The 18,531-nt window shown below is 41.0% G+C and overlaps 1 long non-coding RNA gene across 1 annotated transcript in view; it reads right to left on the bottom strand.

Moving 5' to 3' along the window:
• LOC123652643 overlaps positions 1 to 18,531 on the bottom strand; it is a 29,372-nt gene that overhangs the window by 1,431 nt on the left and 9,410 nt on the right. The window contains exons 2-4 of the long non-coding RNA XR_006742089.1: positions 10,616 to 10,954; positions 9,189 to 9,489; positions 3,745 to 3,841 (exon numbers count right to left, since the gene is read on the bottom strand). This is a non-coding gene — a long non-coding RNA (uncharacterized LOC123652643). The remainder of the gene's footprint in view (positions 1 to 3,744; positions 3,842 to 9,188; positions 9,490 to 10,615; positions 10,955 to 18,531) is intronic.

Raw genomic sequence — 18,531 nt, 5'->3', positions numbered from 1 at the left:
CTTTTTTAGTCAGGCTTATAATGCTATGAACTTCTCTCTCATGATTGCTTTTGCTGTGTCCCAGAGATTTGGAGTTGTGTGTTCATTTTCATTTGTTTCCAGGAAGTTTTTTTTTTTAATCTTTCTTTGTTTAATAACATGCTATTTATCATCCACGTGTTTGAATGTTTTTGAGTGTTTTTATTATAGTTGATTTCTACTGGGAATCAAGCCTGCAACCCAGACATATGCCCTGACTAGGAATAGAACTGTGACCTCCTGGTTCATGGTTCTATTCTCAACCCCTGAGCCATGCCATCTGGGCCTCTCTTTGTCTTTAATTTTAAGCAATTTAATTATGATGTGAGAGCCTGTTTGGATTCTTTTTCCTTGGAACTCTCTGTGCCTCCTGAGCTTGTGTGACTTTTTCTTCACCAGCTTAGGGAAGTTTCCTGCCATTATTTCTTCAAACAGGTTCTCTATCCCTTGCTCAAGTTCTTCCCCATTGTGGTACTCCTATGGTGAGAATATTGTTACATTTCATGTTGACCACAATTCCCTTAAGCTGTTCGCTATTTTGTTGTTGTTGTTGTTGTTTTGTTTGTTTTTTGTTAATCCTTTCCCAAGGATATTTTCCCATTGACTTTTAGAAAGAGTGGAAGGGAAGGGCAAAGACACACAGAGAGAAACATCAATGTTAGAGAGACACATTGATTGGCTGCCTTCAGTATGCACCCTGACCAGGGCCAAGAATTGAATCTGCAACTGAAGTATGTGCCCTTGACCAGAATTGAACCTGGGACCCTTCAGTGAGCAGACTAACATTCTATTCACTGAGTCAAACCAGCTTGTGCAGGCAACAGTATTTTAATTTTTTTTCTCTTTAGTTATCTGATTCACTATGTTTTAATTTATTGATGCAATGCTTGGCTTCCATTAATCTGCTATGTATTCCTTCCACTGGCTTCTTTATTAGTGCTATGTCATTCTTGTTAGTTACTATATCTTTACTCATGCTGGTGAGCATTTTTGCCATCATTATTCTGAACTCTATGTCTGATAAATTTCTTATCTCCATTTCATTTAGCTCTTCTTGTGGAGAATTCTCTTGTTCTTTTGTTTGTGGTTTTTTTTGTTTTTTTGTTTGTTTGTTTCCCCATTTTGGCTGCCTATTTGAGTTTGTGTCTATGTATTAGGTAGATCTGCTATGCCTCCCAATATGCTATGCAGGACAGTGCTAGACGCTGTTTCTGACTGGCTCTTAGTAACTTGTTTGGAGCTATCAGTAATCCCTAGCTTGTAGCTCCCTGTGCTGAGGCTGGTTACTTTTGGAAAGAACCAGGATGTACACCAGTGTTTTCTTTTACTAGCCCCAGGCCTCAGATTAGATCAGACAAGGACTCAAAGCCTTTAGAGACTCCCCTCTGCTAGACTCCCCTCTGTATTCAGTCTTGATTAGTACCAGGCAATCGACCACAAGAGATTTTCCAATAGGGTGGGACAATTGGTTTTGTCTGCAGGTCATTGTTATTCTGTCTTTTAATGGGCCACAGAAACTCCACAGGGTGAGGTACAGTGTTTTCCAATAGGGTGGGGCAACTGCCTTTCCCCCAGGCAGAAACCACCTAGACAGCAAAGGTCTGCTGAAGAAAGATGTCCTCAAATCTGTGAGGAATGACTCAGCATAGAAACCGGGATGTCTGCCTTTGGCAGTGTAAACCTAGAGATCTCAACCCTGGCTTCTGATCACTCAGCTCCAGACCACTCTGCCTTCCCGCTGCCAGAGACCAAGGTGAGTGGCTGCACATAAAAATGTATGCATTAGCCAAAACCAGTTTGGCTCAGTGAATAGAGCATTGGCCTGTGGACTGAAGGGTCCCAGGTTCTGATTTTGGTCAAGGGCATGTACCTTTGTTGCAGGCACATCCCCAGTAGGGGGTGTGCAGGAGGCAGCTAATGTTTCTCTCTTATCAATGTTTCTAACTCTTTATCCCTCTCTCTTCCTCTCTGTAAAAAATCAACGAAATACCGTATTTTCCGTCGTATAAGATGACTTTTGAAATGAAAAAAAGTCAACTGAAAATTGGGGGCAAAAGACCAAAATTGCACAAAAATTACCTGCAGATCTACCTATAATTGATATATCCCTCTGGAATTTCAGTTAGTGTCTGTGAGAGAAAGATGGCCTCTGTAGTTTGTGGAAATGATTCAGTGCAGGGATCCAGGAGGCTGTCCTCTGAGCTCTATCCCCAGAGCCACCAACCCCACATCCTCCTCCCACAACTCCAGTCCTCTCTGCTGGAGCCCAAGGTGAATGGCTGCACATGAGATTTTGTGCATTTACCCTTTAGTGGGGTGCCTGCATTTCCAGCTGTCTATCTCTGGCAGACAGCAACCCCACTGCTTTCACAGCCAGATGTTATATGGGCACCTTTCCAAGTTCTGGTCCTTTGGGCTAGAAGCTTAGTTTGGGTTAAGACCTCAGACTGTTCAGGGGGAACCCCCCAACTGAGATATTCCTCTGGAACTTCAGTTGTTGCCTGTGGGAACCCGACCAGCCCTCTAACACCTCTGTACTTCCTTCCAGTATCAATGTGACCTCCTCTTTATGTCCCTGGTTTTAATGGTTCTCTCCAGCAGTCTTCAGTTGGTTATTCAAGATGATAGTTCTATATTCTTCTTGTAATTCCAGGTTGATTCTGGGAGAATGTCAGTATAGCTTCCACTTAATCCTCTGGCATCTTGGAATCTCTGTTTTATATATTTTCAAGAACTCCTGAATCCACTGAAATGTAAGCTTCTGAAGGCAAAAACCTGTCTGTTTTAGTTGTGCCTGTATCTCTGACACTGAAACAGTGCATAGCACAGACACGCTAGAAGTATTTGTTTAATAAATGAGTTGACAAATTATTACATTATTCCTGTAAAGTAACATCACTTTCATCTTTCTGTGGCTTTTTTCAGTAATTTATTCATTGCTTCACATCTTAGTGGATCCTCTTTCCCCAGTTGTCTAAAGTTCATGTTCTCTCCTGTTAAAAATCTGTCTTTAAGAAAGTGTCCTAAACTCAATTACCATAAGCAGTAATAATTACTAACAGCTTACCTTTAAATCAACTGCAATTAGGATATCAAAGATAAACCTTTGACTGCAAGAATTACCAAGCATTTGGAGAAGAGTTTTCCATGATGGTTCTTTCCATGACATATTTTGCTAGAGCCCTAGGAATTTTTTTCCAGATTTGAAAATGTCCACAGTTTACTACGTCTCTATCACTGATAAGTACCATGTTTCCCCAAAAATAAGACATCCTCCGAAAGTAAGACCTACTTACAAGTTTCCTTCTGAGTGAAATATAAAGCATCCCCCAAAAATAAGGCCCCCGTAGGCTAAACATGAAAGATTTGGTCCACTGATTCTGAAAGAAATGGAGTCATGAGAAATTCACCAGGAAATTCGGGAATTGGATTGTTATGATGATGTTCCAGAAAATGATGACATGATTGTCATTGAATAAATGAGTAAATTCTTGATACTGTAGGATTCACAGTTTGTCTGGTTTGTGTTGACAACTACTGTACTACCATACCGTATACAGGTAATAAATTTCCTTTATTTTCATTTAAAAATAAATGTGTACCATATTCTTCTTCATAAAAAAATAAGACATTCCCTGAAAATAAGACCTAGCGCATCTTTGGGAGCAAAAATTAATATAAGACACTGTCTTATTTTAGGGGAAACAGGGTAGTAATACAACTTACTTTTTCTTTCTCCGAACGATATAAAGGATGATAAGTACTACCTGTAGTAAAATACAGAGGATAATTACCAGCCACATGTAAGAAGAGACAGAAGTACCTGAAAAACACAAACCAGAAACATGGTTTTTTGTTTGTTTGTTTTGAATGAAAGCAAAGTTTTATTACAGAAAAGCTCCCTGCTGCAGGGAGGGGACCCAAGTGGATTGCCCCAAACATGTTCTTTGTGACTATACTTCTTACTATATATTGTACTGCCATTTTGACTTTTTTTACATTCAAATTGATGTTATGAAATTATTTGCTATATCCTGGCTTATGAAAGAATATACTCTTGCATATTGAAATTGAAGACAGACAATACTTAATACTATGCTATTACTCTCAAGTAAAAAAAAAAAAATGTAAGCACCTAAATATTCACTTAGATTTAGATATCTAAAAAAATTTAAACAAAGTAAATATAACATAGTCACTTGAAGAAATATTGCCCAATTACTAAATGGAATTTCCAAAGACTTTTTAATATCCTCTAAAAATAAATTCGTAATCATAATTATTAGTATTTGAGATTTATATTCTAAGCAATGTTATAAGCATTTCATAAGGATTATTTACATCAACTAGGATAATTCAGTTATCAGATACAAATGGGAAAATAAGAGCTCTGGGACGTCAAAAAAAAATAAATAAATAAAAAATTCTCCTAAGATGGAAAGTGGCAAAACGGGGAAGCAAAGTCAGTTCGGACTCCAGAGACTGTACTCTTAAGGAAAAACAAATTATAAAATTGTAAGTATCAACACTTTTTATTGTAGCTATGTTGACTACAGTGTTTGTAAAATACATTACAGTAGTCCCTCCTTTATTTGCAATCTTAGTTACCAGAGATTAACAGCAGTCTGAAAATATTTCATGAAAAATCCCTGAATTAAACAATTTATACATTTTAAATTGTGTGTTGTTTTGAGTAACATGATGAAACCTCAAGCTGTTTCACATTGTTTTCTCCATCCCACTTCTCTCTGCCTGGGATGTGAATCACCCCTTTGTCCAGTGCTACCTACCTGCCCACTGGTCACTCAGGAGCCATCACGGTTATCATATCCACACTCAAGGTTTCTTAGTGCTTGTGTTCAAAGAACCCTTATTAGTTTATAATGGCCCAAGTACAAGAGTAGTGATGCTGGCAACCAGAATATGCCAAAGATAAACTATAAGGTGCTCTCTTTAAGTACAAAGGAATTGTTAAGTCTGATTAAATAATGGAATCAATACTCCCTCCCCTGGGAAACTGACCTTTAGATAATTTCACAACCGACATTCTCTTTCTCTTACACATTCTATTTGCAAAGACCAGTAACTTTTCCCTCTGGACTTGCACAGGATTTCGACCCACCCAGAGAATTTCCAGCCAAAAAAAGCTGACCTAGAGTCCTTTAAAATCTCTGACTCCCCATCCCTGGGTGCTGGTGCCATGTTGGGGCTCAGCCCATCTGGTTTACAGATGATCTAATAAATGTATAAGTCTTTACCACTTTTGGCCTCATGCATACCTCCTTCAGCAACCCTAACATGGAATGTTCTCAATAAGGAAAAAAAAAAAATCATATGCTGAGGTTGTTGAGGTCTATGGCAAGAATAACCCTTCTATTCATGAAGTTGTGAAAAAGAAAAAAAAAATGTTGTGCTAGTTTTGCTGTCACACCTTAGACTAGGGGTGTCGAACTCAATCAGAGAAGGGGCCAAAATCTAAAATCCAGCCTAAATCACAGGCCGAATGGTTTACTGAACAGTCATAAACTGACAATGTTAACCAGAAATTTGAATTTAAAATGAGTGGGACAATCTTTTCCTTAACAGTGCTGTTAACCAACTCACTTGCTATCAAGGATTTGGCCCGTGGGCCTTGTGTTTGACACATGTGCCTTAGACACTTGAGGCCCGGTGCATGAAATTTGTACATGGGGGCAGGGAAGGGGTTGTTCCTCAGCCCAGCCTGCACTCTTTCCAATCTGGGACATCCCTCTCACAATCCAGGACTATTGGCTTCCAACTGCTTTCCTGCCTGCCTTCCTGATTGCCCCTAACCACTTCTGCCTGCCAGCCTGATAACCCTCTAACCACTCCCATGCCAGCCTGATTGATGTCTAACTGCTCCCCTGCCAGCCTGTTTGTCCCCAACTTCCCTCCTCTGCCAGCCTGGTCACCCCTAACTGCCTTCCCCTGCAGGGTTGATTGCCTTCAACTGCCTACCCTTGCAGGCCTGGTCCCTCTCAGCTGCCCTCCCTTGCAGGCCTGGTGCCTCCCAACTAACCTCCCCTGCTGTCCATCTTGTGTCCACATAGGGACAGGATCTTTGACCACATGGGTTCAGCCATATTGTGTGTTGGAGTGATGATCAATCTGTATATTACTCTTTTATTAGATAGAATAGAGGCCTGGTGCATGGGTGGGGACCAGCTGGTTTGTCCTGAAGGGTGTCCCAGATCAGGGTGGGGTTCCCTTGGAACATGAGGTGGCCTGAGCGAGGGGCCTGTGGTGGTTTGCAAGCTGGCCAAGCCCCCCAGTGACCCAAGTGGAGGCCCTGGTATCTGAGACATATTTACCTTCTACAATATAATTGAAACTTTGTAGCCTGGAGCGGAGCCAAGCCTCCTGATTATTCCATGGTGGCAGCCATTTCTGTTTGGATTTGTTTACCTTCCATAATTGTAGCCTGGAGTGGAGGCTTAGGTCGGCAAGGGAAGGTAGAAAGCTTGGCTTCCTCCATTGCCTTGCCAGGGAAATACCTCCCTCTTGCTCTCTGTGGTTGTAGCCATCTTGATTGGGTTTATTTGCATACTCGCTCTGATTGGATGGTGGGCGTGGCTTGTGGGGCTGAAGGATGGTTAATTTTCATATTACTCTTTTATTAGGTAGGATAATGGTTACAGTTAAGTATGTGATAAGTGCTTAGATATTTTGAGAGATCACATTTGCATAACTTTTATTACAGTACATTGTTATATGATTATTTACTGTTGTTAATTTCTTGTTGTGCCTAATTTATAAATTATACTGTATTATAGGTGTATATGCATAGGAAAAAAACAGCATATGTAGGGTTGAGCACTATTTGTTGTTTCAGGCATCCACTGGGATTCTGAGAATGTATGAACTAACTTCTTTCTGTATAGCATTCTGAATACATTTTACATTTTTTTATTGCAATTTAAGTTTAACAAAGGTTATAATTATGATTATCAACAATAGTTCATGGACATAATATAAAACTAGACCTATATATTATAGATGAACCTTAAGAAAATGTGAAGTTTTATTAAATGGCATGAGCTATTATGTATTTTGCATCCTTAGGACTGGTCATAACAGGTTTTATTTTGTTCTATTTCTGATTGTCATAATGATGTCATTTCTCTGTTCATTATAACCTCTCCTCCCTTCTTCATTTGCTGCTTTGAATTTTCTTTAGCCATTGATGGAAAACAAATTCTTGTAGCAATTGCTTCTTCCCTGAGATGCTCTTAGAAAGTGCATGAGTTTTAAATGAGAATTTTTGTGTCATTTATTTTTAGCTACCGTGTTTCCCCGAAAATAAGACCTAGCGCATGGAAAGATAAGACATCCCCTGAAAAGAAGACCTAGCGCACCTTTAGGAGAAAAAAATTAATATAAGACACTGTCTTATTTTCGGGGAAACAGGGTATTTAACAATCACTTTAGCTCAGTTTCTAGTTTTAACTATGTGTGTGTGTGTTTTTGTTTTTTTTTCAATAAGATACTACATAACTCACTCAAAATGGGTGGAGGAAGCTGAATGGGAAGAATTTGGCACTAAAATGTGAACAGAGCCCTGAATTTAAAAATGAATAAAACATAGGGAAGTAAAGCTCTAGTCAATATTTCAGCAGATTTAGAGATTTATGTCCCAAAAATTTATTCCATAGTTAAGCAAGAAAGAGTCATCTTCTAAATTAAAGTTTCATGATTGGAAGCTTTGTTAATCTTGTCTTGATAATGTTCAAATTGTATTTCCTTACTCATAGTATATTCATATGTATTTCCTTATTAGGAAATACATATGAATATACTAGGTTAAACCTTACAAAATTACTTATTTTATAAATAAAAAATATTGAATGATATCAACATTATATGGTTCAATATAATATTATAGGTGAAACTATTGAAAGAACTCTTAATTGTTGCCTTCAATGATTACCTGCTGAATTACACAGATGTTGACAGTGCCACATATAGTGACAGTCACGGTTGTTAATGTCAAAGAGATAAACGAATGTAATACAGACTAATGAGCCTGAGACTAATTAAATAGGGTAACAGGCAATAATAAGCTCAAGGAGAAATATTATTTTATTGCCTGTGAAACATAAAAAACAAACTACCCTGTTTCCCCAAAAATAAGACAGTGTCTTATATTAATTTTTGCTTCCAAAGATGCACTAAATCTTATTTTCAGGGGATGTCTTATTTTTCCATGAAGAAGAATATGGTACACATTTATTGTTAAATGAAAATAAAGGAAATTTATTACCTGTATATGGTACGGTAGTACAGTAGTTGTCAACACAAACCAGACAAACTGTGAATCCTACAGTATCAAGAATTTACTCATTTATTCAATGACAATCATATCATCATCTTCTGGAATATCATCATAACAATCCAATTCCTGAATTTCCTGGTGAATTTCTTGTGACTCAATTTCTTTCAGAATCAGTGGACCAAATCTCTCATGTTTAGCCAAGGGGGGCCTTATTTTCAGGGAGATGCCTTATATTTCACTCAGAAGGAAACCTGCAAGTAGGTCTTATTTTCGGAGGATGTCTTATTTTCGGGGAAACATGGTATTTAAATTCTATAAAAAATTATATTATTTAAATATATAAATGCATTTATAAATTACTTACATTTAGTTAAATTATTATTTAAATTTCTTAGGAAAATCATACCTTGCTTAATTATGGTTCTGAAACAGAAGATATGGGTGGTTGACGGAGCTTGAGGGGGAGGTGGGCAATCAAAAATGAGCAGGAAGACAGACTTTGTATGCAGATGAAACAATGAACAGGTTTAACCATGTTGTTGAAAGTTGCAGAGGTAAGGAGCAAAATAACTAAATTGGAAGGAAAACAATTACATTGGGAAGCAGAAAAGTTGAAGAAGATGTAAATGGCCTAATGTTCATTGACTGGCAGAAATTCAGGGAAAGCATACGGGGAGAACAATTAAAAATGTGCCATAAAGAGCCAGTACCCCTGGGAGCAGGCCTGGGTTAGAGAACATCTTCATTACTTATTTCTTTAGCCATGCACATGCATTACATTGACTTACATTTTAAAAAGTAGATGACTGCACAAACACTTCTGGCAGTGAATTTTAAAGATAAATATTTTCCCCCGTTGATTATTACTTCTACTTACATTCTTGTTGGAGAGACAAAGGGACGATCTTCTCTTCATTCCTCTGAGGATGATCCATGTGCACAATTAGGTTTTGGATTCTTAGGAATCTCACAGTCTCCAAGGAGACTTTGTACGTTTTAGTGATAGTCACCGTGCCATCTGGGTTCTGTGCAAGGTATTCTTTTGGTGGATTAATTAAGACTTGTGATGGAAAGACAGATATTTGAGGAACAGGTTTCCCCACAGCTGAGGAAGTAAATATAAGAAAAATCTTCAGAGCCAAGATTGGACTGGAGTTCAGTTTTTAATTCAGATACAGCTGAGGCACCAATAGAGAAAAAAAAAGAGAGAAGAAACAAATTAAATATAAAAATATGTCATACCAGATTTCTATGATGGCAAAGATAGACTTTCCAAAATCTCTATACATAAAAGTGTAAGCAACCGTTCAACCAGTGACGAGCATTGACCATCAGGGAGTAGATGTTCAGTGCACAGGCATGAAAACATGGAACAGCCGAAACTGGTTTGGCTCAGTGGGTAGAGCATTGGCCTGAGGACTGAAGGGTCCTAGGTTCAATTCTGGTTGCAGGCACATCTCCAGTGAGGGTGTGCAGGAGGCAGCTGATCAATGTTTCTCTCTCATTGATGTTTCTAACTCTCTATCCCTTCCCCATCCTCTCTGTAAAAAATCAATAAAATATATATATGGAAAAAAAAAAAAAAAAAAGGAAACAGACTGATGAATCTCATAGGGAAGAAACCAACAGTCCGACATCCTCTGAGGGTGGAGTCCCAGATTGTGAGAGGGTGCAGGACAGGTCGAGGGATGCCACCGGTGCACGAATCTGTGCACTGGGCCTCTAGTTTATATATAAAACCCAAATGCTAAAGGCATGTCCCTCTCAGATACCTCTCAACACAATTAAAAAACAAATCTCATCATTTCTTTTCTTATATCCACTGTTATCCAATTTAAGAACAAATGGTATCTCCACATTCCCTAAAACTTAAAATTACATTATAAAAACCACACTATTTTAAATGTATAACAACATAACGAGATGACATTATCGCTATTCCCTCAACATTTTGTTAATATGAAAATTGGGAAATTGTTACTCTCTTAGAGTCTTCTTTTCCCCCTCTTCCTCCTTCTCTACTATTTCCTTTCCTTTTCTTCTCTTTTCCTAATGAAAATCTTGATGTGGATCATGAATTTTACCCACTGGATTAAAGTCAGTGTAAAAAAGTTACATAGAAGTTAGAACTAAATGCTATGTCTGGTTTTCAACTATGTATGTGAAAATGGGCAACTTATGTAACTATTATTAACTTCCATTTTTTTTTCTTCTGTAAAATAATAATAAAAACATTCTTTCTCTGGACCCTAACCTTCAAAGACCACATCTCCATGTTATTTACTCTACATAAAAATTGTATACTTATGATGGTAAGGCAGGTTTGTCCTTCCTGACTGTCATTAGTGAACATAGTAAACAGACATTTGTAGCAGGCTTCGTCTTCAAACGTCACTTTGTGAATAGTGATGAATGAGGAATTGGGTTCGATGACCTTGCAGTGCAGTCGATCTATGTATGGTGGAAGAACCTTTTCTCCATATCCTCTCCTATACGTGCCAATATCTTGTGGCAAAGAATCTTGGACCTTCTGCCAGGTAATTTGCATAACATCTGCTGGAGTAGTTACATTGCAGAAAATTGTCACATTTCCTCCTAATACAGCCGTCTCCTTATTTTTGTGCTGTATTCTGGGTGGAGAACCTGTAAATAAAACCCAGTGTGTTATGCTAAGTAAGTAAAGTCTTTTATTATATAGGATAGTGACTATCAACTGTAACAGAAAAATTTAATACTAACTAAATAAATAATTTAAAAAACTGGCAAAAAATCTGGATAACTCACCAATAATTATATATAAATAATAAATAAGCATAAGAAAAGATGCCCAAAATCTTTTGTCATTAGGGAATTGCAAATTAAAACAATAACAGAAGCCCACTATATACCTTTTTATTTATTTATTTATTTATTTATTTATTTATTTATTTGTTTGTTTGTTTAATTAATTTATTTTTTAATAATATATTTTATTGATTTTTTACAGAGAGGAAGGGAGAGAGATAGAGACTTAGAAACATTGATAAGAGAGAATCATGGATCAGCTGTCTCTTGCACGCCCCCTACTGGGGATGTGCCTGCAACTAAGGTAGATGCCCTCTACTGGAATCAAACCCAGGACACTTTAGTCGCCAGGCTGACACTATCCACTGAGCCAAACCAGTTTCAGCTATATACCTTTTAGAAAAGCTAAATAAATAATTTTAAATTACAAAACCAAATGCTGGTGAGGATGTGGACAAACACAGAAACTCTCACTTATTGCTGATAGGAATGAAAAATGGTATAGGCACTTTAAATGATAGTTTAAATGGCACTTTCTTTTAAAAATATATATTTATATTAATTTCAGAGAGGAAAGGAGAGGGAAAGAGAGATAGAAAAATCAATGATAAGAGAGAATCATTGATCAGCTGCCTCCTGCATGCCCCTCACTGGAGTTGGAGCTTGCAACCCTGGAGAGTGCCTTGACCAGGAAATGAACTATGACCTCTTGGTTCATAGCTTGACGCTCAACCACTAAGCCATGGCAGCCAGGCAGTTTGGCAGTTTCTTAATAAACTAAACATAGTCTTACCATATGATTCAGCAATTGTACTCTTAGGCATTTACTTAACTGACTTAAAAACTTATATTCACGCAAAAACCCTATATACACATCTAGAAATCCCACTTCTGGGAATATATCCTAAGAACCCCCAAATACAAATCAGAAAGAATATATGCACCCCTATGTTCATAGCAGTGTTATTTACAATAGTTAGGATGCGGAAACAGTCTGCATGCCCATCAGTAGGTAAAGGATAAAAAAACCTGTGATGCATTCACACCAGAGAATACTATACAGCAGTAAAAAGAAGCTCTTACCATTTGGGACAGCCTGGATGGACTTGGAGACTATATGCTAAGTGAAATAAACCAGTTAGAGAAAGAAAATATCACATGATCTCACTTATATGTGGAATCTAATGAACAAAATAAACTGATGAAAAAATAAGTCCAGAGGCATCGATATATGGAACAGAATAACAGATATCAGTGCGGGGTATGGGGATAGGACAGGAAGAGATTAACCAAAGATCATATATGCATACTAGAGGCCCAGTGCATCAATTTGTGCACCATTGGAGTCCTTTGGCTTGGCCAGCAGGGATTGGGTTGAAACCAGCTTGGTATATGGATTTGTCCAGGGTGTGTCCAGCCCATCTCACCCAGTCCCAATTGGGGCCATCTCGCCCAGTTCCAATTGGCTGGACCCCAGCAGCAAGCTAAACTACCTGTCAGAAAGTCTCCTCCCTGGTGGTCAGTGTGCATCTTAGCGACTGGTCAAACAGTTAAATGAACTATTGAACACTTAAGCATATTAGGTTTTTATTATATAGGATTGCATAACTCATGGGCACAGCTAATAGTGTGGGTAAGGTCTGGAGTGGGGTGGAAGTTGGGTGGAGGGGTGTAAAATAGAAAAAAATGGGACATCTGTAATACTGACAACAATAAAATAATTAATTTTTTTTTAAAAAGGCAGAAGGGCAAAAGACACCTACATACATTTGTTTATAGCAGCCTTATTAATAATCACCCTGTTAGTACCTGCAGACCCAGGAGAAGTTCCTGGCATTGAAAATCTATGAATGGATGGTAGGGAAATACAGAAGAAAGAAGCTGGCCACTCTAGCCTGGTAATTAATAGAGTTTAGTAAGGGAAGCTGCAAAATGAAATGGCTCTTTGAACCACTTAGCATGCACCAGAGAATCATATTGGGGAAGGAGAGGGATAGTTATGTGTACAAGTAGGGACTGATATCAGGTTCAAGAAATTGCTTTACGTGCTTGGGCAGCTCAGGACAACGAGGATGTTTCCAAACCAAGCTTGTACCAGGAGGCAGGAGGCAGGTGCTGGTTTGTGTCAAAATACACGGTGATTAAGATCAAAACAGTCTTCAAGTGAGTTTCATGATGAGCATTGTCCCTTTTGGCTGGGTCCAGCTTGTGGGTTCCAAGCAGACTTCCTTCGCACCTGCCCCTCTTGACCAGCTCTTAGAATTTCACATGGCTATTCCTTTCTCAGGTTCTCTAAGCAGTCAGCAGGGGCTTCAGTAGCAGAGACAGCTTGCGTGTTGCCAGTTTATTGCACTGGAGACATAGTCGGCAGCAAAAATATAGATACAGCAAAACAATAGGCAAATTGAGAGAAGCAGTCCAAGTATCCATAATGACCTTTTTTTTTTTTTTTTTTTTTTTTTTTTCTTTTTTTTACCATGTTTCCAAAGACCCAAACCTGTGTGTTTAGTAGTCAGCTTGGCTTGGGTCTTGGGTTCCTTAAGGCATTTACTTGGATTTTCATGTGTAAACAAAGAAGAGCTATGAGCTCATTCATCTGGTGTGAAAACAACATTTAGTTTGGATGATGGCACAGGAGCCCCCTTGTGAATCTGTAATGATACCTAAGGCCATCCTGCCAGGGCTGCCCAGTAGACCCTGAGTGACGGATGAACAGATTACTCTAACACACGTTTCTGTGAAAGAGAGGGCTAAGGCACTACTTGGCTGTTGTCACCAAGTAGCCCTGGTGTTTCTATTTATGTATTATTTAAAATATTATAAATAGTAGTACATTTGTCTCTGTTTTTACCCCATTGACCTTACTCCAGCCTCCCCTACCCTCACTCCCCATCTGCCCTTCCCTCTCCCCAGTGTCTTGTGTCCATTGATTATGCTTATATGCATGCATACAAGTTCTTCGTTGATCTATTACCTGCCCCTGCCTAATATTCCCAGCCTTTCTTTATTTTTTAAAAAATCAATCTTTATTGTTCATATTATTACAAAGGTTCCTCATTTCTTCCCCCCTCCACCAGGTTCCCACCCCATCCTCCGCCCCCTCCCCATCCCCCATTGTCCTCATCCATAGGTGCACAGTTTATGTTCAGTCTCTTCCTCCCTCCCTTTCCCGGATAGTAAATCCCTTTTCAGATAGTAAATCAGTTACTTAGCATTTTCTCATATCAATAATACCTCCACATGCCCAATGATACACTTCACACAAAAGACATTTCCAAATAGGTCAACCTGCCTCATCCAGGCCCCACCCACCCAAGGCACTCACAGATCAACACCCCAGCACTATACTAACGCAACACATACAGATCTAAGCCTTCATCACTTGATTCAGCAGACCCTCAAGTTCCCACAAAAGTTTCCAGCCATGTCTGAGAGGCAGCTGTGGGGCAGGGGCAGGCGAGGAGAGAGCTGTTCCGGGCCTGGCTGCTCCGGGACTGGCCTCTGTTGCTCTGGTTCGTTCCACAACCAGCTGCTCCGGGTCTGGTCACTGCTGCTCCCGACCTAGTTGCTCTGGACTTGGCTGCTGCTGCTTCGGGCCCGGCCGCTCCCAGCCTGGCAGCCGCTGCTCTGGGCCTGGCCGCTCCCAACCTGGCAGCCGCTGCTCCGGGCCTGGCCGCACAAAACCTGGCTGCTCCGGGCCTGGCCTCTCCCAGCCTGGCAGCCGCTGCTCCGGGCCTGGCCGCACAAAACCTGGATGCTCCGGGCCTGGCCGCTCCCAGCCTGGCAGCTGCTGCTCCGGGTCAGGCCGCACCAGACCCGGCTGCTCTGGGCCTGGCCGCTCCCAGCCTGGCAGCTGCTGCTCTGCGCCTGGCAGCCGCTGCTCCGGGCCTGGCCACCGCTGCTCCAAGCCTGGCCGCTCCCAGCCTGGCAGCTGCTGTTCCGGGCCTGGCCGCACAAGACCTGGCTGCTTCGGGCCTGGCCGCTCCCAGCCTGGCAGCTGCTGCTCCGAGCCTGGCCGTTCCTGGCCTGGATGCTCCGGGCTTGGCTACTGCTGTTCTGGGCCTGGCTGCTCCCAACCCGGCTTTCTGGGCCTGGCCACTCCGGGTCTGGGTGTTCCTGGACTGGCCACCCTGGGCTTGGCTGTCTCCGCCTCAGGCCTGGCTGCCACTGCCCCAGGTCTGGCTGCTCCAGTGCTGGCTGTTGATGCTCTGGTTCTGGCTGCTGCTGCTCTGGGGCCTGGCCATTGCTGCTCCGGGCCCAGCTGCCACTGCCTTGTGCCTGGCCACTCTAGGCCTGGCTGCCGCTGTTCCAACATTCTGTCCTTTTTTTTTTTTTTTTTTTAAACGCATTTATGTTGCAATGTTGGCTGATGAGTTGAGTTCTGACTTAGTCTTTGATTTTTCAAGATCTTTGTATTCTTTCTTAAGTAATTTTACTATTTTTTGCTCTCACTTGATTTCTTCACATTGAGAACTTCTTTAGTTTCTTTCTCCTTGTCCTGGGAGCTCAGCAGCTTGGCCTGTGGCACCCCTTTGTTCTCCGCGGGCTCCTGCACTGCTTTAGCCTGTTGCCGGGGTCGGCGTCGCCCAGGAAGCAGCCCCTGGGCCTTGGGTCTGTTGCCCGTGCTCAGTGGTCGAAGGCTCAGGGGCACCCCCCACCGGGGGCCCTGTCGCCCGCCTCCTTGCTGGTGCCCGGCTGGCCGGTGTCCGGCAGGGACTCCTGCTCCTCGTCGCGTTCCTCCAGTCTGGAGCTTTTTTTCTCCTTCCCGCTAGGGGAGTCTAGGATCAGAGTCAACAGACTGTCCTCTGCGCGCAGTGTGCACGACTCCGGGGGCTCCACTTTTCACAGCTCCCCCAGGATTCCACCTCACAGCCCCGTCTCCCCCTGCCTGAGCCTGGGTCCCCAGGGTTTGGCCTAGGACTGGGGTTCAGAGCAGTCAAAACTGGGGCCCAACATGGCCGGGGCTCCTGTTTTCTTCCCTCCAGGGCAATCCCGCATCAGAGTCAACATTCCTTCCCTTGCAAGCAATGGGCGCGACTCTGGGGGTTTGGCCTTTTGCCGCTCTCCCAGGACTCCACCTCACAGCCCCGTCTCCCTCTGCTTGAGCTTGGGTCCCCAGGGATTGGCCTAGAACTGGGGTTCAGAGCAGTCCGGACTGAGGTTCAGCGCCACTGGAGGCTTTGTTTCTTCTGGCTAGGGTAATCCAGCATCAGAGTCAACATTCAGTCCTCTGCGCGCAATGTGAGTGCGACTCCGGGGGCCTTGCTTTTCGCTGCTCCCCTGGGATTCCGCCTCACAGCCCCGTTTCCCCCTGCCGGAGCCAGGGTCCCCAGGGTCTGGCCCATAACTGGGGCTCAGCGCTGCCGGTTCGGGGAGTCAGCCCAGGCTGGGGGTTTTATTTCCTTCCTGCTAGGGAACGACAGGCAGCACCCAGCCCTCTCCTCCTCTCCAGCTGCGACCTCTCCACTCGTGCGTGCATGCGAGCGCGCAGCATGTCTCCGTACCTTAGGCTTTTTTTCAGCTCCTCTGATTTTCCTTCTGGTTTTCTCTTTCCTTCTTGTTGTAGAATTTTCAGTCAGTCGACTACCTGTAGCTCTGGGCAATGTCCACTCTACATTTCAGTTGTATTCCATTGAAATTGTTGTGTGCTGCTGCGGTTAGATGTCTACCCGAGCAGCCATCTTGGATCCTCCCATTCCCAGCCTTTCTGCTGTAATTTTGACAGTCTGTTCCTTGCTTCTCTGCTTCTGTATCTATCTTTTTGTTCAGCGGGTTATAATGTTCTTTATTATCGATAAATGAGTTAGATAATGTGGTACTTTTCTTTCAGTACCTGGATTATTTCACTTAGCATGATACTCTCCAGTTCCATCCATGCTGCTGCAAATGGTAAGACTTCTTTCTTTTTTTATAGCAGTGTAGTATTCCACTGCATACATGTACCATAGTTTTTTTTAATCCACTCAACCTCTGATGAGCATTTAGGCTATTTCCAAATCTTAGCTATTGTAACTTGTGCTGCTATAACATAGGGATGCATATATCCTTTCTGATTGGTGTTTTTGCTTCTTGGGATATATTCCTAGAAATGTATTACTGGTTCAAATGGCAGTTCCATTTTAAAATTTTTGAAGAAAACCTTTTTCTCTATATCTTCTCCAGCACTTGTCATTTGTTGATTTGTTGATGTTAGCCATTCTGACAGGTGTGGGGTGGTACCTCATTGTTGTTTTGATTTACATCTCTTGGATGATTAGTGACTTTGATCATGTTTTCAAATGTCACTTGGCTTTCTGAATGTCCTCTTTCAGAAAATGTCTAGTTAGGTCCTTTGCCCATTTTTTTGATTGGGTTGTTTATCTTTCTTTTGTTAAGTTGTATGAGTTCCCTGTAAATTTTGGAAATTAAACCATTATCTAGATAACATTGGCAAATATGTTCTTCCAGGCAGTGGGCTTTCTTGTTGTTTTGTTTCTCTTGCTGTGAAGAAGTTTATATTTTGATGTAGTCCCATTTATTTATTTTCTCCTTAGTCTCTCTTGCCCTAGGATCTGTGTCTGTAAAGATATTGCTATGACATATGTCTCCTATTTTGCTGCCTATGGAGTCTTGTAGGATTTTTATGGTTTCCTGTCTTACATTCAAGTCCTTTATCCATTTTGAGTTTGTATTTGGGTAAGGTGTGATCTAAGTTGGTGATCTAGTTTTATTTTTTTGCATATATCTGACCAAATTTCCCGGCACCATTTATTAAAGAGGCTTTCTTGACTCAATTGTATGCTCCTGCCTCCTTTGTTAAATACTAATTGAGTATAATATCTTGAGGCAATTTCTGGGTTCTCTATTCTGTTCCATTGGTCTATATGTCTGTTCTTGTGCCAATATCAGCCAGTTTTGAAAACTTTGGCTTGGTAATGTAGTTTGATGTCTGGTATTGTGATTCCTCCAACTTTGTTCTTCTTTCTCAGGATAGCTGTGGCTATTCGAGGTCCTTTTTTTTTTTTTTTTTTTTTTTTTTTTTTTTTTAAATTCCAGATGAATTTTTGGAGAGTTTGTTCTAGATCTTTGAAATATGCTATTGGTATTTTAATAGGAATTGCACTGAATCTATAGATTGTGTTAGGTAGTATAGGCATTTTAATGATTTTGATTCTACCAATCCATGAACATGGTATGTTCTTCTATTTGTTTAAGTCTTCCTCTATCTCTTTTTTCCATGTCCTGTAGTTTTCTGAGTACAGGTCTTTTACATCCTAGGTTAACTTTATTCCTAGGTATCTTAATTTTTTTTGTGCAATGGTAAATGAGATTTCTTTTTTCATTTCTCTTTCTGTGAGTTCATTATCGGTGTATAAAAAGGCCATAGATTTCTGGGCATTAATTTTGTTTCCTGCTACATTGCCAAATTCATTTATTAGTTCTAGAAGTTTTTTGGT

This window comes from Pipistrellus kuhlii, unplaced genomic scaffold, assembly GCF_014108245.1.
Source record: "Pipistrellus kuhlii isolate mPipKuh1 unplaced genomic scaffold, mPipKuh1.p scaffold_m20_p_2, whole genome shotgun sequence".
In the NCBI taxonomy this organism is placed as follows: Eukaryota; Metazoa; Chordata; class Mammalia; order Chiroptera; family Vespertilionidae; genus Pipistrellus; species Pipistrellus kuhlii.
The sequence above is the reverse complement of the archived record's forward strand: the minus strand, read 5'-3'. Positions and strand labels throughout refer to the sequence as shown.